At 40.2% G+C, this 16,172-nt stretch overlaps 1 protein-coding gene across 1 annotated transcript in view; it reads left to right on the forward strand.

Annotated features, from left to right (window-relative positions):
• The window catches only part of CACNA1C (calcium voltage-gated channel subunit alpha1 C), a 1,008,001-nt gene that overhangs the window by 756,594 nt on the left and 235,235 nt on the right, over window positions 1-16,172 (forward strand).

Genomic DNA, 16,172 nt, shown 5'->3' on the forward strand with positions numbered 1-16,172 from the left:
GGAAACACCTTGATATACCTGGAATTTAAGAACTGTCAGCAGACTTATTTACTAGACAACTTCTTTTTAGCACTCAGTTAAGTGGAAGGGTTGTCCTGAAAGAGAGTGAGAATTACCTCTTAAAAACAAGAGAATTAGGACCTCAGCTCAACCACTCAACAAATTTCAATGCTGGCATCCTTATTTCATGATTAATGGCTATGAGCATTATTCTAAGTATACATTATTTTAGAAGTTCATTATCTACCATTTGTTGGGCCACCGTTCACCATCCACAGGGACATGTTGTCTCCTAGCCAGAGCAAGAACTTTTATGATAGTTCATCTTTCTCCTTTTTGCACATTAAAAGAGCTAATTCTAGGAACTGAGCTCAGACCCTAGAATGTGCTTTGTTGCTATAACAAACTAGTTGTCTTTCCTGGAAAAACCAGTCCATCCAAGTTCTAAACCAAGATTTGGAAACAGAACATCCCACCCCAGTTTCAGTTGAGGATAAATACTATCTCCAATGCTTAGTGCATATGTGACCTTGACCACATCACTTAAACACCACCACCCCTATCCTGACCTCAGTCTTGTCCTTTGTCAAATGAGAAGGTTAGATCACATGGTCTCCGATGTACTAGTTCTGAATCTATGATACTTAAATAACTTCTAAATCTAAAGTCCTATAAGCCTATAATTCTATAAAGAAATTCAGGGAAGAGAAGGCTTGGACCTGGAGCAGTTCAAGATCCATTGAACGATGAACCAGCTTCAATGAACCAGGGTCAATGAACTAAGTTCAAATCTCACCTCAGGCACTGTCAATGTGACCTTGGGCAAGTCACATAACCTCTGTCTGCTTCAGTTTCCTCATCTGTAAAATGAGGATAATAATAGCACCTATCTCCCAAGATTTTTGTGAGGATAAAAATGAAAGAATATTTATAAAGTGCTTTGCAAATCTTAAAGCACTATGTAAAAGTTAGTTATTATTTATAGTCATCATAATAATAATACAGTGGACATTAATTCTTTTCAACTACTGATGCTTCATGCTCTGGGTTTTGTTTCTTTCCTAAAACAGCTGTGTTTTACTAGAAGCAGGATGGGATTTATGAAGAATTTAACCCTAGGCTTTAGACTATTAGCTTCCTAGACAGCAGATTTTGCTTTTGGCCCTCAGGATTTCACCTTTGCCTAATATCTAGACTTCCCAAATCTCTAAACCCATTCTGGGAGGTACCAAGCCTTCTAGACTTACTGAATTCTGTGCTAGACTGGCTCCTCAGGTTGAGAGACCGGACACACCTGAACCCTAGTTACATGCCTTCCCTTCCTCTGATGCTGCCACCAAATGTGAGGCTCCAGTCTAATCAATTAGTCTTCTCTTTCCTTTCTATTTTTTATCTCCAAAGACTCCAGTTCAAAAGTTTATATTTTAGGGGTTTATTTATAAGAGAGACTACACAATTCAGAAGTAATATAAAGGCAAATAATTGCAAATGTGTATTAAAGAGATCAATCTTCTCCCAGATGGAGTGCCATCTAAGTTTTCTAAAGCCATCCTTAATGAACGTTCCCCATGGCTAATTTAACCATCTTGATTCCATCTAGGCGAGAGCATCGATCCCTTGTGGCCTCACACAGAATGGAATTCAAACACTTAGATTTTCTGGATCAAGCACATTAGAGCATTCTTCCATTTTCAGCCAATGAGAAAGTCTGCTAATTTAAATGCACTTGCACTCATTACATAATCTTTTAGCTAACTTGCTTCCCCTCCCTCTCTCCTAAGTAAGAGAGGAAATAGAAAAATCCATCACAAAATTTTTCCCATTAGAATAATTCAGCCCAAGTTCATAACAGATATCTTTTCTTTATTCAAGATAATATCAAATAGTTTATAGGCAGCTGGGTGGTGCAGTGGATAGAGTGCTAGGCTGAAGTCAGAAAGATCTGAGTTCAAATTTGACTGCCAACACTTAATAGCTATGTGACCTTTGACAAATCACTTAACTTCTGTCTGCCTCAGTTTCTTCATCTGTAAAATGGGGATAACAATATCACTTAACTCACTGGGTTCTTATAAGAAGAAAATGGGAGCAATTTTTTGTCGTTTTTAGTCATGTCTGATTCTTCATGACCCCATTTGGGGTTTTCTTGGCAAAGATACTAGAGTGGTTTGCCATTTTCTTCACCAGCTCGTTTCACAGATGAAGAAACTGAGTCAAACAGGGTTAAGTGACTTTTGTCCAGGATCACACAATTAGTATGTGCCTGAGACTAGATATGAACTCACAAAGATGAGTCTTCCAGACTCCAAGCCTGGCACTTTATCAACTGTTCCACCTACCTGCCTTTAAAGTGGTATATGAACATTAGCTGTTATTGTTAGTATTATCATTATTCCCTCCTGGATCACTGCCTAGTTATAGTACAGGAGTTTGAATAGCTCAATGAAACTATGAGCTCTGCTAGTCAGGGTTACCCAAGATGGGCAGATTCAGACTTCAATTTAAGAAAGTAGGTTAAACCATCAGACCATATAGGTATAACCTAAATAACATCTGTTAGGAATATGAAGTGGAGGTGATGAATAGATTGAAGGGATTAAATCTGGTAGGATGCCTGAAAAACTATGGAGAGGTTTGCAATATCATACATGAGGCAGGAACAAAAAACATTCCAAAGAAAAAGAACAGGAAAGCAAAATGGCTGATGAGGACTTTCCATGTAGCTGAGGAAAGAAGTAAAGGGAAAGGAGAAAGGGATATACCCAATTGAATGCACAATTCCAGAGAATACCAAGGAGAGATGAGGTTTTCTTAATTGAGTAATATAAAGACGTAGAAGAAAACAATAGAATATGAAAGACAGGAGATCTCTTCAAGAAAATTAGGGATATCAAGGGAAAGTTTGGGGCAAAAATGGGTAAGATAAAAGACAAAAGTGGTTGGGACTTAGAAGCAGAAGAGATTAAGAAGAAGTGGCAGGAATATATAAAATAGCTATATAAGCAAGATCATCATATTACCAATAACCATGATAGTATGGTTACTGATCTAGAGCCAGACATCTTGAAGAATGAAGTCCAGTGGGCCTTAGGAAGTATTGCTAACAATAAGGCTAGTGGAGGTGTTGGAATTCCAGATGAGCTATTGAAAATTCTGAAAGATGATGTTGTTAAAGTGCTTCATCCAATATGCCAGCAAATTTGGAAAACTCAACCATGGCCACTAGATTTGGCAAAGATCATTTTATATCCCAATCCTAAAGAAGGACAATGTCAAAGAATGTTCAAATTGCCAAACAACTGCACTCATTTCACATGCCAGCAATGTTATGTTTAAGATTCCACAAGCAAGGCTTCAGCAATATGCAGAGCAAGAATTACCAGAAGAGCAGACTGGTTTTTGAAGAATCAGAGGAACTAGAGACTAAAACATCAACATTTATTGGATTATGGAGAAAGCAAGGGAGTTCCAGAAAAACATCTGCTTCTGCTTCATTGACTCTGGTAAAGCCTTTGACTGTGTGGATCACAACAAAATTGGACAAGTCCTCAAAGGAATGGGAATACCAGATCATCTTACTTGTCTCCCGAGGATCCTGTATGAAGGCCAAGAAGCAACAGCTAGAACCAAACAAGGAACAACTAACTGGTTTAAGTTTGGAAAAGGAGTACAACAAGGCTGTATGTTGTCACCTTATTTATTTAACTTTGATATGCAGAGTACATCATGCAAAATGCCAGGCTGGATGAATCAAAAGCCGGAATTAAGGTTGCCAGGAGAAATATCAACAATCTCAGATATGCAGATGATACCAGTCTGATGGCAGAAAGTGAAGAGGAATTAAGAAGTTCTTGATGAGGGTGAAAGAGGAGAGTGTGGAAGCTGGTTTGAAGCTTAACACCAAAAAAACTAAGATTTTGTCAACTGGTCCCATTACTTCCTGGCAAATAGAGGGAGAAGAAAAAGAAGCAGGGTCAGATTTTGTGTTTTTGAGCTCAAAGATCACTGCAGATGACGACTACAGCCGTGAAATTAAAAGATGCTCAATGGAAGGAAAGCTATGACAAATCTAGACAGCAGACTAAAAAGCAGAGACATCATCTTGCCAACAAAGGTCCATAAAGTCAAAGATATGGTTTTGTATGTCTGTGAGAGTTGGACTATAAGGAAAGCTGAGCGCTGCAGAATCAACATTTTTGAATTGTGATGCTGAAGAAGATTTTTGAGAGTCCCTCGGAGAGCAAATTCAGACTATTCACTAGAAGGTCAAATACTGAAGCTGATGCTTAAATACTTTGTCCACGTAATGAGATGATGGGACTCACTGGAAAAGACCTTGACTTTGGGAAAGATGAAGGCAAAAGGAAAAGGGGACAGCAGAGGATGAGATGGAGAGATAGTGTCATGGAAGCAACAAACATGAACTTGGACACACTTCCAAAGATAGTGGAAGATAGAGGTGTCTGGCATGGTATGACCCATGGGGTTACCAATATTCAGACATCATTGAACAAATGAACAATGACAACAAAATTCTTATTATACTGCAGGAAGTAAAGGTAAGGAAGACTCCAGAACTAGAAAGTCAGAAGAAAATAGACAAGATAAAATGCAGCAAAAAGGATATTAAGCATAGAGTCCATTGGAATATGTCTATAATGAATTGCAATTAAAATAAGTTGGAATAGTAGTTAATGGCATGTTATGAGTTAGCCTTTCTGGGTCCCTATAAGCCACATTCAGCTTTTTGGCAGCTTAGTATTCATCATTTTGCAACAAATGCATAAGGGAAAGCATTGCATAAATACCTTCTTAGCCTATTTTATACAATACAACTATTTTCTTACTAACTTAATTGATGCTCTAATTAAAGGTATTATTGTGTCCTCAGAAGCATATAAAAATAAAAGCATGTAATATTCCATTTTCTAATTCTCTTAATTATAATAAATGAATTAGATATTCCAATTTGGGAATGAAAAAGTCAATAGCAGTGGATTCTGGCTCCCACCCATAGTCAGAGGCTCACAATTTCATAGATATGGAGTTGAATGGAACCTTAGAAATCATCTCGTCCGTCACCTTCTTTTTTATGGGCAGGGAAATTGAAGCCCATAAAACTGAAGTGACTTTCCCAAGGTCATGCAAGTAGTAAGTAGCAGAACTGGAATTTGAACCCACATTCATTTCTCTTTCCAGTATACCATGCTGTGGGGTTGGTCACCCATGGCATTGCCATGGTGATGGCTCCCGAAGGAGAGAGACAAGACAGGCTGAATTTGGGACAGAACACATAGAAATCAAATCACTGGTTGTTTTTTCAAGGAGATAACAGAAGCTAAAGTTGGATACATTTCTCTGCAGTTTTTTTTTTTACAATAAATGAATTTGCTGGCACACTGTATGCAAAAATAAGTTGCCATTTCCTGTTTCTTCAGTCAAGATCTCAGGCCTGGAATAAGACTGAAGTCCTGGTTTGTAGGCAGTCTGCCCTGTGAGATGACCTTAGCCATCTGCCATCTGTGGATACAGGCCACCATGAAAGACCGGAAGATGAAGGAATGTAGGGAAAGAAAGAGATCATCTTTAATTAATCACAGCTAGTCAGGATTATTTTAGACTTCCTGGGACCCTAAGGAGGTAACTAGTGTCTTTAGATAGACTGTTCCATCTTTTTCTGTGGCAGCATCCACAGTACGCATCAATTTTCAATTAGCGTGAATAGCTCTTAGAACTAGGAGAGCTTTGTATCCAACAGTCACCACTAAGGAAACTAGCCAAAGGGCAGAGAATGAAGCAGAGAAGAGACACATTTGGACAGCATAATCTCAGAATCCTTTCACAGTGTTAAAAGAAGGGAGGCCACCTGGGTATTTGCTCTTCATGCCCCTGCTAAAGGCAGTCTTGTAAATTTGATTGCAGAGAGCTGATTTTTCATTCCTTGCATTCATTCAGTGGTGAGAATTAATCAGATGATGAAGTCATAAAAGCAAAAGATTTTTTTCCTGTGCTTCTTTCTTTCCCTCCCTATCAACATAACATCCAAAGGTATTTATTATGTACCTATTAAAAATGCATTTAATTAAATTCAGCAAACCCTTATGAAAACTATGCTCTATGCTGATCAACAATTAAAAACAAAGTCCCCACCCTCAAAGAGTATATAGTCCAACAGTACTTATACGACATTTCCATAAATAGCAACAGCCATACCTTGACTGACATGTTAGCACATTAGACAAAACAACGTTATAAGAGGCAGTTATAGGAACAACATTATAAGGATTACCAATTGGCAATCAGCTAGGATCATAGGACTTAGCCCAGGAGAGGATCTGAATATCAGAGGTCAAGGTCTGGAAGAGGTCTCAGAGGTCATCTGGTCCAACCTTCTTATTTAATATATGAGGAAACTGGAGCCCAAGAAATTTTAAGGACTTGTCGAAGCTGGTAAGCATCAGAAGTGGGCTTTGAAGCCAGGTCCTAAGACTTAAAAGTTAATATGCTTTCCGTAGCATCAGAAGGAATCCCAGAATCTCAGAGTTGGAAGAGAGTTCACAAGACACCTAGTTCAGCCTATACCTAAATGAGGAACCCCTCTACATGTCAACCCAAAAACTCTCTCTCTCTCTCTCTCTCTCTCTCTCTCTCTCTCTCTCTCTCTCTCTCTCTCTCTCTCTCTCTCTCTCTGTATATACATATACACACACACATACATACATATACATTTATACATGTAAATCTGGGTATATGTGAGTGTGAGTATCCTTTCTATAGTACAACAGACAAGTGGTTATCCAGTTGTTAGAGGCAGACCTAAAACCAGTATTTTTCAAGTTCAGATTCAAAATTAGGACAAAATAAATCATTGAACAGTTAATAAAAAAAAACTACTTACTTTGCCTTGACCTAGCAAACTTGTAGTGAAACTAAGCTTCTCTTGACATAGTTCCCCACCCCTCCCCAAGGTGACTCACATAGAAAATTACCTGACTCCACATGAATAAGACTTTGTTTTTAAAATTCCAACAGTCTTATTTTTAATGAGCTGTATTTTCTGTTTTCATACAGTATTGAAAACAAAACATGGCACATTCAGATTTTCCTAAGGAACTGAAAAGATGAATAAGACTTTTAATGCCTGGAGGTGGCCAGAAAGCTGTATGAAAAGAGGCAGAGGCCAATTAAGTCCCGAGGATAGCTTGGTCACTTTTAGGGAAAACTAACCCTATTGTAGGAGGGAAGGAAGGTGAATAGTTCTAATTCATGTAATGGGAAAACACTGATAGATATTAATCCTATCACATACTACTTTTTGCTTTAAAGAACTCTAATGAGAGGAACACATCATCTTCTGAAGCAGAAGAGCCATTCCACTTTGGGAAAGCTCTAATCATTAGAAAGTTTTTCCTTACTTAAACCTTTCTACCAGTTGCTCTTGGTTTTGCCTTTTGGAGCCAAGCAGAATAAATCAAATCCTTCTTCCTTATCCTGCAGATACTTGAAGAAAACTCTTATGTCCTCCCCTTATCACCTCACCCTATCTCCTATCTTTTCTCCACTAAACATACCATTTCTTCATATAGCATGGACTTAATGTCCTTCACTACCCTGATTCACCTCCTCTGAATGTTCTCCAGCTAATCGATCTGCCATTTTACAGAAATTGAGGCCCAGGGATATTGTTACTTTTACAAGGTGACACACAGTAAGAAACAGAACCAAGATTTAACCCAGATTTCTGACTTCAAATTCAGTATTCATCATATTACACTATGCTACCTTTTGACAGTGTGAGGCTTTGAAATATTATAACAAGGTTTGGTTATAATGTATTCATGACATTATTGAAAAATGCTACTGGTCCAATCCAATTCAACATATATTATTGAGCAGCTACTCTATGTCTGGCACTGAAGATTTAAAGACAAAACCAAATAGTTCCTGCCCTCAAGGAATTTGCATTATTCTGGGGGTAGAGAATGGGGTAAGAGTTAGGCACCAACAATAGACAATATAATAATAGTAGGCAATATAATAACAGATTGAGTGAGATATAGAGTAAGAGATAAATAAGTAAGAGATAGGCAGAGAGAGAGAGACAGAGAGATGGGAAGAAAACAAAGTAACTTTGTGAAGAGTGGTGCCACTAAAAACTGGAAGCATCAGGAAAGGTGTCCTGTAGGAAGTATACCTGAACTGTGCTTTGGAGGAAGTTAGGGGTTCTACAAGGAAGAAGTGAAATAAAAGTAAATTTCAGCCATGGGAGGCCTGCCTATGTGAAGATATAGAAATAGAAGGTTGTGTTTGGGGAATAGCAAGTGAGCCAGTTTACTGACCTTTAGAGTGGATGAGATGGAATGATATTGCAGTCATTCTAGAAGGAAAATTTGGAATTATATTGTGAAGGGCTTTCAAAGCTAGAGAGGGGGCAACTAGGAGATGAAGTGGATAGAGCACCAGTCCTGGAATCAGGAGGACCTGAGTTCAAATCTGGCCTCAGACACGTAATATCTGTGTGACCCTGGGCAAGTTATTTAAACCTGACTGCCGAAAGAAAGAAAGAAAGAAAGAAAGAAAGAAAGAAAGAAAGAAAGAAAGAAAGGAAAGAAAAGAAAAGAAAAGAAAACTAGAGAGAGGCATTTTGTTTTCTCCTAAAGTTTAATGCTAATAGTTCTCCAGCAGAAGAATGACATGGTTTAGACCTGTGCTTTAGGAATATCCGTTTGGGAACTCTGTCGTTTGCAGGAGGAAGAGACTGAAGTCAGGAACATCCACTAGGGAGAGTGATTGCAGTAGACCAGGTGAAAGGGAATGAGGGCCTGAACTATAGTTAGGTAACTGGGTGAATAGGGGAAAGGGAACAGATTCAAAAGATATTGTGGAGGTAGAATCAACTAGCTAGATAGGGAGGTCCAGGCAAAATGATGCAGGACGGACCTGTAGGATACAAGTTAGGAAATGCAAGTTCATACTAGAGGACAGATAGAGTAGTGTGGTAGCTTCCAGAAAGCTCATTTCTAGATGAGGAGTGATCAAAGGAGGTTTTAATAGAGAAGGTGGCATTGATCTAGACCTGGAAGGAGAAGGACCTCAATAGGCAGAGATTGGGGAGATTAGTATGAAACATTCTTCTGGGAATCCCATGTAGTGAAGCTATCCCCCTACAGGTAGCATAAGGGTGTTTTTGTTTGGCTCACAGAGAGGCATGAACAGATATATCTCTAATGTCTCCTCCAGCCCTGCCTTCCTCCAAGGGAGACTTTAATTCCTGGGCAGAAGGGAAGCAGGGGTGGAAGGTAGATGTAACCATTCTGTTCTCCTAATCCAGGAGATTAAGAGTTTCCTGTCCTAATTCTAGCCTGGGACACTAAATTAGAATTATATCTATCAACTCCCTTAAATATTACTAGTCTAGAAGTTATAGTTTTCAGGTTCAAGACATTTTGGTTGCTGTTCATTAATGGAGAATGGAGGCCCAAGCTTTATAACTAAGAATTGACTCCAATTCCACAATGAATAGACACCTAGCAAATAGCAAAGAAACCCATTTATCCAAGTTGATAGCTAAACAGAAATTGGAGGAAGTAAACATAGGAGAATATGTACCAGACAATATAGAATGAAAAAGTTCTCCTTTTGGAAGTGAGATGACTTAGCTCTACAAAGACAGAGAGTCTCAGATCTCACTAAAGGACAAGGTCCCTGAAATCCTTAGTGTAGCAAGCTGGGGATAGGGACATGATAGAGACTGCTAGCTCTTCTTATGTCATCTTCTTCCCAGACTCTTGTTTTCCCTTCAGCAATCTGACATGGAGTTAGCATCATCCATCTTATCTCTCAAAACCAGAAGCCAGAAGGGCGTGAAGCAATTGCAAGAGCCCAAAAAGACAAGAGAGGACTGGTGCTCTCCTCTCCTTTGCTCTTACCAACTCTGCCCCACCCCTGATGCAAGCGCAGGGCATTGATCTCCACCAATGGAAAGAGAGTCCTATATGAATGGATTTTGCGACTCAGATTACACATAGAAACCATTTATATGTCATCTTTAGTCTTCAGGTTTTTCAGCCTAAACCAGAAAGAATTGACATAAATCAACATATTGAAGGATGTATATTAGCAGGAATAAGGTAGTAGACAGGGATTAGACCTGTGATTTCATTATTACAAGGAAGCTCCCCTGCAATTTGTAATTGTAGAGAGTTGCCTGGAACAGTGGGAGGTTAAGTGACTTGCCCAAAATCACACAGCCAGTGTGTATCAGAGGGAATATTGGTTTCAGTGCTGGCTCTCTAGCTGCTACATGCCATCTGCCTCCAATAAAGCTTATTATATATTAGTGGAATTCAAAGGTATGTGATTCCAGTCACACTCATAATTGTCGTTAACTGAAAGAGCTATGTAATTACTGTACATCCTGTACAGTCTAAGATAATAAAATATTCTAATATAAGAATTAAATGTCATAAAGGGCCTCTGGTTATACATGAAAGCCCTTTATCTGACTCCTGAGCTATTGTCTGGGTATTCTCCACATCAAGGAAAAGTGCATATTTTGAGTTGTTTTCAAGCTTCAAACATTATTTGCCTTGAATCTGCCCTGTGTTAGAGGGCTGTCCCATGGGACAGAATGCCATAAAACATATTTTGCCTAGACTTCTCAGGGAGAAAGGAATAGCATTTGCCTTTCTTATGTAATTTTCATTCTTGCTCAAGGTGAGTTAGGGGAGTGTCAATCTCGAACACGTGAAGCCTTCCCCCAACTGAAAGGGGGAATAAGAACAATTTGTTTCAATGGCTGTGAAGACGGCTGAAGTAGGAGCTGTGGAGCTCTTAGAGCTTAGTGAGACATCAGAGATGCCAAAGTCAACCACTGCATCCGGGCCATCACCAGTCATCCTGACTTTTGTCTTGCCACTGGACAGAGATGACTCTGGAAGACTTTGTGCAATGCTGCCTCACTTACGTCCAGTTCACATACAAGTCAAGACATCACCCTCATGGTGCCATTGCTCCTCTTCAAAAATAAAGGACAACAGCAAGCTCATTAGAGAAACGCCAGTATGGGTGTTGGTCACTCTCTAACTGAAGAGTCATTGTGTTCCAGTAATTAGCTATCCCAGGTGATTAAATGAGAAAAGAAAAGAGGTTAGTAAAGATGATAAAATTCTCTCCTGTTTGTAGCCGAAAGGGATCTTTATTTCTTTTAATTCCCAGCAGAGCACCCTGCAGACACAGAACTGAAGAAACAGCATCATAGGAACAGCTAGCTGGACATCTACCTTTTGGAAATTTCCCCAGCTAGCACTGACCATCATCAGAAAATAGAGCAGGACAACTAGGGATTTGCCTCAGAGCTGTAACATCCAAGGATGGAGGTACATTTCCTCCCCACGGTAATTCTCCAGCCCGTCATACTTAGCCTTCCAGATTGTCTGCAAGTTCTGTCAGTTTCCAGTGCTACCCACCCCACAAAGGTTCACCTCCTGTCCATGGGCCCATCTTCCCATATTGCCGCACTCTCCACCTGTCACCTCTCCGCTCCTTGGCCTTCTCTCTGGAATTTAGGGGATTAGGGATCTTCAGCAATACTTTCTGGGAATTAAGCTATTCCTTCCCCTAGTGAGACTGTAACAGGGCAGCTAAATGGCACAATGAATAGAGCACTGGCCCTGAAGTCAGGAGGATCTGAGTTCAAATTTTATCTCAGACATTTACTAGCTGTGTGACCCTGGGCAAGTCACGTAACCCCAATTGCCTCCAATAAAAATGTTAGTAGTGTGACTGCAACCCTGTCACCCAATTAAATTTGTTCTGGGCGCCAAAATTCTTGGTCATGACTCTGACCATCACCCCCAAGGGTGAAGGTGTTGCTTTCCCATGCTAGGGCAATAAAAACATCAACAGAAGAGCTGTTCAAGAGATAATCTTTAGGTAAACACTGAGTGGGAATATCTGATTGAGTATGATGAACAAGCAGGACTTTTAAAGGATAATACTATAAGTTTAATCATAATATCTTAGTTGGAAATGAGGTCAGAGGTATCTAATCCAATTCATAACTGCAGGAATGTCCTCTATGACATTTGTAACAAGTGGTCTTCTAGTTTCCACTGGAGGACCTTAAAGCACAGTGTCTGGCACATTGCAAGTGCTTGACAAATGTTTATCAATTGATTGATTAATTGATTGATTGATTGATTGATTGATTGATTAAAGACTACCTCTTTAGGAAACCCACTCTACTCTTAACTCTAGTTGTTAGAAAATTTTTCTGTATATGGATCTGAAATCTGCCTCTCTTCAATTTCCAATCATTGGTTGCAATTCTGCCCTCTGGAAAAAGCGAAACACTTGTTCATTCTGTCTTCCATATAATAGACTTTTGAAGAACACTATTGTGATCTTCCATCGAGGTCTTTTTTCCAGGCTATCCCTGTTCCTTCAACCAGTTTTCATACAGCATACTTTTGAATTTCCTCAACAACATGGTCACCCTTCTCTGGATATGCTCCATCTCATCTATGATCTTCCTAAATCATGGCATCCAGAACTGGACTCTCAGGTATAGTCAGACACATGTGGTCAAAGTAAAGTAGAGCCTCTTTGGATGATGGTCTCTAAGGTTCTGTTCAGCTCTAAAATCCTGTGATTTTAAGACTCTATTCTGGGCAAATCTCTCTCTTTGTGCCTTAGTTTACTCTTGTGTAAAATAAGGAATTGGACCCTTACTTCATCTAATCTATAAAGTTCCTTGAATACTATCTCTGTATTAATGAAGCCTAAAATTGACTTAACTTTTCTGCCTAGATGGAGCGTGAAGAATACTGGAAAAGGTTTCTTTCTCCTGTAAAAAAAAGGAGGCCACAAAATTCTTTCCCTTCAGTAGTGACCATGTACTTCCATAGGTGTGGGGAGGAGATGAAGGCCACACAGACCACTTGCAATACAGATTTTTTATGGGCAGTCTGGATGCAGAATTACATCCCCATAAAGTGCCATTCTTGTCTGACGAGTGACTAGTTAACAAGATCACTATTCCCCTTCAGAAGGCGTGTGCTCCCTGGTGTGTCTTCTGACTCATATCTGCATAGTTTACTGACAAGACAGAAAGCATCCTCTCTTGCTATTCCTGCAGAGCCAATTTCAATGTGGAATGATGTATGAAACAGGGAGTACTCAGCTGGGGATTAGGGATCAGAGTTTATAGGACTTAGTCTCCAGAATTGCCACCTAGGGGGAAAAAAGGCAAAATGAACCCCAAAGCACAACAGGCCAGATTTATGATAGAGTAAAGTGCACATGGACGTCACAAGCTGAGTAAGAAATGCAGAAAAACAAAACAAGTATTTCTCAGGCTCCTCTTTTAGGCGTTCACTGTTATCCTGGTTTGACTGTTTTTTTTATACCCAGAACCACAGATGAGAGAGAGGCAGACAGGGACAGACAGAGACAGAGACAGACAGAGAGACAGAGATAGACAGAGACAGAGAGAGAGAGAGAGAGAGAGAGAGAGAGAGAGAGAGCGAGCACTGCAGCTGCAACTGTCTGGATTACCCGTTAGGCAGAACAAGTCTAGGCTTCCTGAGGGAACAGAACACAGTGCCAAGGGAGAATGTGGAATCATCTGCTTTGATATTTTAAAAGAAGAAGATCTGGCAATAGTCTGACTATAAGGCAATTCAACAAATATTTATTCAGAACCTACTCTAGGCAAGGAACTGGGGGTAAATGTGATAGCCCCTGCCCTCAAGGAGCATGTTTCCAGTCTCTCTCATGAAGATGCTCATGCAGTGATAGAACATTAGCCTGAGCTGCGAAAGACCACATCGTCAGGTCTGGTGGTAAATCTTCTGGATGTCTCCACTGCTCTATTCTCTCTGTCCTGGTTTCAAGCAGCACAGGCCTTAAGACGTGTAGAGAAATACCAATGCACCATTCAGGTTCATGACCAGAGTACAGCAGTCACATTTACTCACACTAGAGGAAACAAAGGAGGAAAACCCTGGGCACCACACCACCACACCCACCCCCACAGGCCTGAGCTAGTGCAAGCTTTGTAGAATGCTATGTACTTTTCATTCCTCCAATCTCTAATGCACTGCACTGTAACTCTTGAAAGGGCTGGGCTGGTTTAACTCCAGTACAGAGCCAGCTTAAATGACTGTTCCTGCTCTAATAGAGATGGGTGGATGCCTGGTGCACAACTGCAGCTCACCTCCCCAAACCCAGTGCTCACTGGTAACATTTACAATATAGTAATGAACTCCTGAGGGTCAGCAAGTGGCACAGTGGATAGAGTGCAGGGCTAAAAGTGAGGAAGACCTGCATTCAAATCCAGACTCAGACACTTATTAGCTGTGTGACCCTCGGTAAGTCACTTAACCTTGTTTGCCTCAGTTTCCTCATCTGTAACATGAGCTGGAGAAGGAAAGGGCAAACTACTCCATGATCTTTGCCAAGAATGCCCCAAATGGGGCCATGAAAGTCAGACACAACTGAACAACAACAAAGATAAACAAATGCTATGAGCTCTGGACTTCAGTCCACTTCAGACCTTGGAATTTCATGAATCAGGAGATTTAGGAGCTCTAATCCTTCCTAAGAGACTCAAGTGGTTCTTTAACTAGAATAATATAAACTGGAAGAGAGGCTCCGAGGCCTCTTCCCCTGTTTGGCTGGTTCTTTCCAGAACCTCCATTTTAAGGAGCATCTTTCATACTTTTCTGGGCTCCACTCCTGACTCTCAAGGCTTTCTCCATCCCCAGACCTGGATACCTCCTCTTCCACACTGCTCCCCTTTCAGCTTTATTTTATGTACTGTCTTCCCTCATTAGAAAGGATGTTCCTTGAGGATAAGCACTGTCTGTTTTTCTGCTTGTATTTGTATTCCCAGCACTCAGCACAGTGTAAGCACACAGTAAATGCTTAATAAATGCCTTGTTGACTTGATTTGAAGAATAATAATGGCATATTTATATAGTATTTTAATGTTTACAAATTGCTTTCTTACCACAGATAAGGTCTACAGTGCAAGACCTGGTTTTGTTTAATTTAGCTTCTCATTTTACAGATGAGAAAAGAGAAGTTAAGGGACATGTTCATGGTCAAACCACTAGTGATAAAAGAGCAGGGATTCAAACCCAAGTCCCTCAACTCCAAATCCAGAACTTCTTCTTTTATATTGCACCCAGTGGTCTGCTATTCTGTTTTGACCCACTAAGCTGAGGTTTCACAGATCTACACACCTTTGTAGGAAAGTTCTTCTTTAGCCTCCTCTTAGTCTTAGACATGATGGGTACTCAATAGGTAAGGTAATTGGTATGCATGTTTAGAGGTAGTAGACAGCAAAGTCTAGAAAATAATTAAAAGGCCTCTGAGTACAGAGTAGAGAAACTAATCCTGTCTCCTAAAGAATATAAGACTGAGTAAGGGGTGTACACCCATTTTCAAGATTTAGGGATTGAATACTAGGTATGGATCCATTTGAGAAGGCAGCTCTTCACAGACTTGCATGGGAAGAGAAGCATGAGGGAATCCTTTTGCCTGAATACGACTGGACTGAACACAATGAGCATGCCTTCCCAAAGTAATAGAGGCTTCATGAGAGTTAATAGAAACCATCAACAGTTATCCCAGTCAAAAGCGTCCTAGTCATTCAAAAGGAAATATTAGAAAGAAAAGCCAAAGGGTAAACCCCATTTCTAGGGGGGTGTCAGAAATAAAGTAAAGGCTATCCCAAGGGTTACTAGTAGAAATCCAAGAAGTAGTTATCACTCATTCCAGATCAATAAAGAAGTTAAGGGTCCAGTATCCAAGGAATATTGCAAGGAAGCAAAGATGAGAATCAAAGAGTTTGAAAAGTGGCATTTATCAAATTTGTTTTGGGAACTTCAATAGGCTTTGACCCTTGCTAGCCCACCATCTGTGGCTCTGCTATGTGGACTTCTAGCTCGGTTCCACCAAGGAACCACAGAGCTCTGTAAGGAGATGTAGCCCAAGATGCAGGCCAATAGACTCAACCTGGCATTCCAGAGAACATAATGTGGTAGCCCTGTTCCTTTGAAAAAGTGTCAGAGCTGGCAGATATTCCAGGACACCTACTGCAGGGAAATGATTCACATCTCATCAAATCTAACCCCACAGACAATACAGTATGGGAGTCATCAATC

This window comes from Phascolarctos cinereus, unplaced genomic scaffold, assembly GCF_003287225.1.
Source record: "Phascolarctos cinereus isolate Bilbo 61053 unplaced genomic scaffold, phaCin_HiC Scaffold_1;HRSCAF=81, whole genome shotgun sequence".
In the NCBI taxonomy this organism is placed as follows: Eukaryota; Metazoa; Chordata; class Mammalia; order Diprotodontia; family Phascolarctidae; genus Phascolarctos; species Phascolarctos cinereus.